Raw genomic sequence first — 6,000 nt, 5'->3', positions numbered from 1 at the left:
GATCAGTCTATTTTGTGGAATCGACGGCTGCGACATTGCCATGGTATCTGTCTAATTCCTGGATCTTCGAGTGAGTAAAAAACGCGGATTTGGATTACTATTGCGGTCTTTTTTGTTGACTATTCTTCGTGGGAGTTTTCCCCAAATCATACTAAATAATTAAAGCACTATGGCACGCTACAGTGACGACAGTGACTCTGACGTGGACCTTACAACAAGGTTGGGAGTTCGTCAGGGAACGCGTGTTTGCGTACTGCTGAGCTCCTGAGTGAAGAGTGGTCAAGGTGGAAATATTATTTTTTGTGAATAAATGTGCATAAGTGGAAGCTTCTCCCCTTTTTGGTACTTTTATACACGTATCCTAGCTACCACGCGTTACAATGTCCAAGACATGGATTACACAAGGTGTGCTCTTTGGCCTGTACTGTATGTAAAGCCCACGACAGCTCTGGATGCTAACAATCTACATAATTATATTAGGATAAGTTTGAAAACGCAATATGCTTACCTTGAATATCTGCTAATAAAACCGGACAGCATACTATCGCTCCCAACCGGACTTCCCAACAGGACTCTCTCGCATCACCAGTTTTGCCCAACTTTTGTCTTATCAGGTATTTGCTGCACGCATTTTTCCGTGAAGCTCGTCTTGTGAACGACTGACAGTGCTGTCCTGCTCTTCACTTTTCAGATCTGGTTCAAACGGGAAGGGTAGAACTGACGACATGTTGGGAAAGCTAACGAGTGACACGCTGGAATTTCGGTGACGTCACGCACTGCGACGTAACAAGAATGGCGACCTATCACTTAAAATAATTTTACAAACTTTATTAAAACAAACACATTAAGAGGGGTTTCAATATCAAATTATTATAACTCATACTAATATTTATCTTTTAAGAATTACTTGTCTTAAAAATAGAGGATCCCTTTAAAGTTTTGTGAGAATAGGCTGAGTTTATGTGGACAAGATAGTTGTAGATAACAGGGTAGCAGATGTCAGGCAGAGACGGCGAAGACAGCGGTTCGAAAAATAATGATTTAGGCATCAAATATGGATCTGGCGAATGGATCGACCGAAGCTTTTCCACATAACGCCTTTTATGCAACACATCCAATGAGTTTACAGCGTCTGAAGGCACCGGGGCTTCCATGAATTGCACGATAAATTGAGACCGTTGAGAATACGGACACACAATGACGGACATTATGGCGGCACAATACAGTTACACGTCATTGTGTGACGTTGGTGATTAGGGTCTATTGACACAGCAGAGGAAAACCATATAATCCTTACCCTGTGGCCTTTTTTTACCCCTCTGGCAGCAAAGCTGTACAGTACACGCTGTATTTCCTGTCTCCCCCTTGTTAAATTGGAGAACATAACACAGTGTGATAGTCATCGCTCCCCCACAACAACAACACGTTGTCGCATCATCAGCCCACCTCGCCTTAATGAAGTGCTAATCTGATGACGTTGGCTTATCTGAACAGAGATGAAAGCGGCGCCATGTGGAAGAAGCCTGTTTGCTCGGACTCAAGCGTTCGGGGGGGCTCCCCCGGGGGTTTGCTTCCAATGCACACATCTGCTCCCTTATCACTTCTCTTGTCTGACTGGGAGCGTCTGTTTGGAGAACCACTGCAGGTCACCTTGGAAGAAAACAATCAGATAATTAAAAACAAAGTCTATAATCAAATGAATCGCTTTTAGGAGTGGGAACCTCTTGGTACCTCACGATACGATACGATTTGCGATACAAAGCTCACGATAACGATGATCTGACGAAATGGCGATATAACGATTATCGATACATTGGTCAGGAAATCATTCGAGGATAGTCTACAAACTACTAATGAAAAGAAAAACAAGCTTCTGCTGTAAATTGGAATGGGTTTATCACTAGTAGATGTCCAATCCGTTTAAAGTGGGAGGGTGGCAGCGAATGAACATTCGTTCATTCGCTGCCATCCCTCCCACTTCAAACGGATTGAACGTCTATGGCCGTCAGTGACAGCCAATGCCAGGCAATGAGGTAATTTTGGGCCGTCTAGGGTCATTTACCTGTTGATTTTCAGTTACTTCCTGTTGATTTTGGGGTATTTTATGGGTCTCTCCCTGTTTATTTAGAGTTATAGAACAGGAAATGACCTGGGAATCATCCAAATGGCTCAAACTCAACAGAAAATGACCTGTAAATTAGGGCTGTACCAAACGACTAATTTCCTCCCGATTCGTCAGCCGACTATTTTTACGATTAGTCGACTAATCTAATAATTTTCTTTTTTTTTTTTTACTAATTTAGCAATTACATTTTTGTTGAAGCTTATCAATTGACAAAAACATTTTGGAACACCTAAATTCTTTATTAATGTATAAATAACATGAATATCAATAATAATTTAAATTAGAGATGTCCCAATCACGTCATTTTCAAAGTATCGGAATCGGCAAAAAAAATTGTCCGAAACGTTTTAGTTTGAGTATCTGCCGATCCCGATATTTCCTGATCCGATTGCTTTTTTTTTTTTTTTGCTCCCGATTCTATCCAATCATTCCCGATAATTTTTCCCGATCATGTACATTTTGGCAACGCATTAAGAAAAAAAATGAATAAAACTCGGACGAATATATACATTCAACATACAGTACATAAGTACTGTATTTGTTTATTATGACTATAAATTCTCAAGATGGCATTTACATTATTAACATGCTTCCTGTGAGAGGGATCCACGAATAGAAAGACTTGTAATTGTTAAAGGATAAATGTGACTTTGTATACTGTGACTAAATATTGCCATCTAGTGTATTTGTTGAGCTTTCAGTAAATGATACTGTAGCCATTTAACTGTTCTGCCCAAATGCATGATGGGAAGTGCAACCATGACTGTGCGAAGTGGCACCAATTGATATATCTTCTCAGCGTTAGGAAATAAAATAGGGTGTTAAGAAAAAGATCAACTACTACCCTTCTTCACCACATTGCTTCCCACGATATTTCAAATTGTTGAGAGAGAGATTTTAAGGCTTTAGCCAATTAAAGGCTCCAAAGACTGCCAAAATTCACTCTACTCATTTTACGCTGCCTTTTAGCTCTATATATAGGTAAAACGGCGCCATTATAGATTGAACGTGACAATGCGTGACTGGGTCGTGCAACGCATGCGTTAATTGCGTTAAATATTTTAACGTGATTTTTTTTTTTTTTAAATGAATTACCGCTGTTAACGCGATAAATTTGACAGCCCTACTTTAAGCAAAAACTAAAGACTCTGGATGAGTGTAAGACATTTCGTCTGTAACGTTAAATACAATTAGAAAACGATTTAATTAAAAAAATATACATATATTAAAAAAAGGCATGTCCGATATTTTTTTGCCGATTCCGATACTTTGAAAATGAGGTGATCGGACCCGATCGATCGGCATCCCATTATGGTGTCTCAGTTGGCATTATTATGTGGCATGAAGATTTTGGTAGCAACTTGTTGGTTCATTTTTGTTTTTTAGACATTGACACCTTTTCAAAACGATATCTCAATTCTTGGCAGGAGCATATCGATAACCTTTTGGGATACAAGGTATCACGATATATCACCATTTCGATATTTTGTCACATCCCTACATCAGACAAAAGCAGAGGGATTCACTATGCTATTATTTCTTAGATGCAGGAGACTTTTTGAGTGTAAATTTCAGGAAAATTGCTCCTTATCGGTACCTAATGGTAGCCTCGTTTAGCTCATTAACCAAAAAGCCACTTGATATTCACATCGGCTGGGAAAAGAATCCGTTCGATTTGGCGGGTTTTATCAACCGAGTCTTTAATCAAAGGGCAGCAAATTGCGGAGATGTTGCGGATAAACCTCCCCCGCGTCGATTGATCGCATTCCAGGTGGCTATTGAGCGGCTCCTCTCAGTCACTGAAACACCTCAGGTTTTTTTTAGGACTTTTTAACAGTGTTATCCGTCAATCCAAGTGCGCTTTTGCAATAGGTTTGGAACACTGCCTGCTTTTTGGAGCAATAACCTCAAATCTGAAAAAAGAAGTGTCTCCTCCCTGCCACTGATAACATCAGGGAAAGGCCCAAAGGCTTTGAATAAACAAAGATAGATGAAAAGCCGGCAAGAGAGGAGAGGATTTGGCCACCCGTGACGGAAAAAAAGCACCGGAGCGCCACGGAGGGATCGGCATACCCGCCTGATTTGCGCCTAATAAACTTGTCACATCCTATCAGGTCTCGCATCTCGCACGAGGGGGGGGCACGAGACCCCCAACCTCCCATCGTCAGGCCCGTGGACATCCGAGTGATGGATGAAGGGTCTCCATATGGAATGATGATGGCGGGTGACACAGGTGAACTGTCGGCACCTGCTGCTTTTTTATTGTCTCTATATTTCAGCTCGAATGTGCTGACAGTGCACAAAATATACACTTGTCGCTAGGCAGAATTGTTGCCTTTTAAAACATTTTTCTGGTCACCTATTGCTAGTAAGGCATTTTTGTAGCCATTGATTGCTCAGCAAAATTCATCCTACTAACTAATGGCGTACCGCAAGCAATACGTCACTTCCGCTCATTACTATTCATGACATTAGCTACTGTTGCTAAGCAAGGATAAGCCGCCGTTTGTCCCTAATAGGAAATGAATGGAAATCATGTACGAAGGAGACGTTTACAGCGCTAAACCTACCAATTCTCTCCGAAAATGATGTGCCTGGTGCCAAATTGACTGGCACAGATGTGGAAGAACATAAAAATATTCAATTAAAGAGATGGCTTTAGTGTCGAAGGCTGAAAAAGACGAAAAAAACGAGCCAACCTAAGCATAGCTTTAGCTTTTTTTTATCGACGCGACTGACAATGACATTCTCCGGTTTCAGCAAGCTATCCTTTACCATCAACCCTGTCTTTCTTATATATCCTCTGGTTGTCCTACGTCTCTTACCGTTCTTGGGGGTAATTTAGTTAGCTTTGTGTAGCGATCGCAAATGCTACTCAATGACAGCCAACGAACACTTTTATTTTTTTCATTGATAACACATCTTAATCCTATAATTTATTTACACTTCCCCCTTACTAAAGTTGTTTATAACAGAAACGGTAACAGTGGCAGTCAGATACCATTGTAATTTTTTTCAGGTCATTCATTGTCAGACAGAAGCAGTACGCCACAACGTTACGCTAAAAAAATAAAGTGAAACTATAAAAATGGCTTACCTCTTTGTCCTCTGAAAGACCATGCCAACCCGACATAATGTTTACTGCTTATGAAACGTGAATGGATTTGCCGAGCTGGTGTTAAAGTCCGCGCAAGTTGATTCGGTCTTCACATTTTTTCCTCCCGAGTTTTTGGTTTCCGGGAACGTATGAAGAAAACATCCTTCATGGTCGTAATGTCTCGAGTCGTTTGTACAAGTTCCAAAAAAGGAATGCGTGATCGGCATGTTCGTTTTTGAAAGATTACCGGCGAAAAGTAGCACTTTTTACGTTGGGTGTATGCGAGGGCGGGTCTATAATGTCCCACTTCGGCTTTACTTCCGCTTTACGATGTGACGTCACGGTCTAAAAATAGCCTGCGTGCGGTACGCCTGCTGCAGCCCTTCCCAGACCAAATGGATTAGACATTGAAGTCAGTATACATCTCGCCTCATGGAATCTTCTGATATGCTTGCAAGCATGACCAGTTGTTTTTCACTGAAATTGCTGATAGTTAGTTTTGCCTCAGATAATCATGGACTTAACTGCCAACAATAATCATGGACTTTTAACTGCCAACCAGCAAGGCTCATGACCTATTTTGCATGATCAATTAATCACCAAACAGACAAACCTCCTTTTAAAGCAGAAATGTGAAGTAATTTCATAACATGCCAAATAGGGTCACTATTAAAGTAATTAAACATTGTCCAACAAATAAAGCATGAAAAAATAATTTATATGTTGTATATTTGACAAAATAATCGCATTTCCGAAGTTCGAGCCTGAAAGGGGACGA

Source organism: Corythoichthys intestinalis, chromosome 13 (genome assembly GCF_030265065.1).
Source record: "Corythoichthys intestinalis isolate RoL2023-P3 chromosome 13, ASM3026506v1, whole genome shotgun sequence".
NCBI classification, from domain to species: domain Eukaryota; kingdom Metazoa; phylum Chordata; class Actinopteri; order Syngnathiformes; family Syngnathidae; genus Corythoichthys; species Corythoichthys intestinalis.
This window is presented reverse-complemented; position numbering follows the sequence as displayed.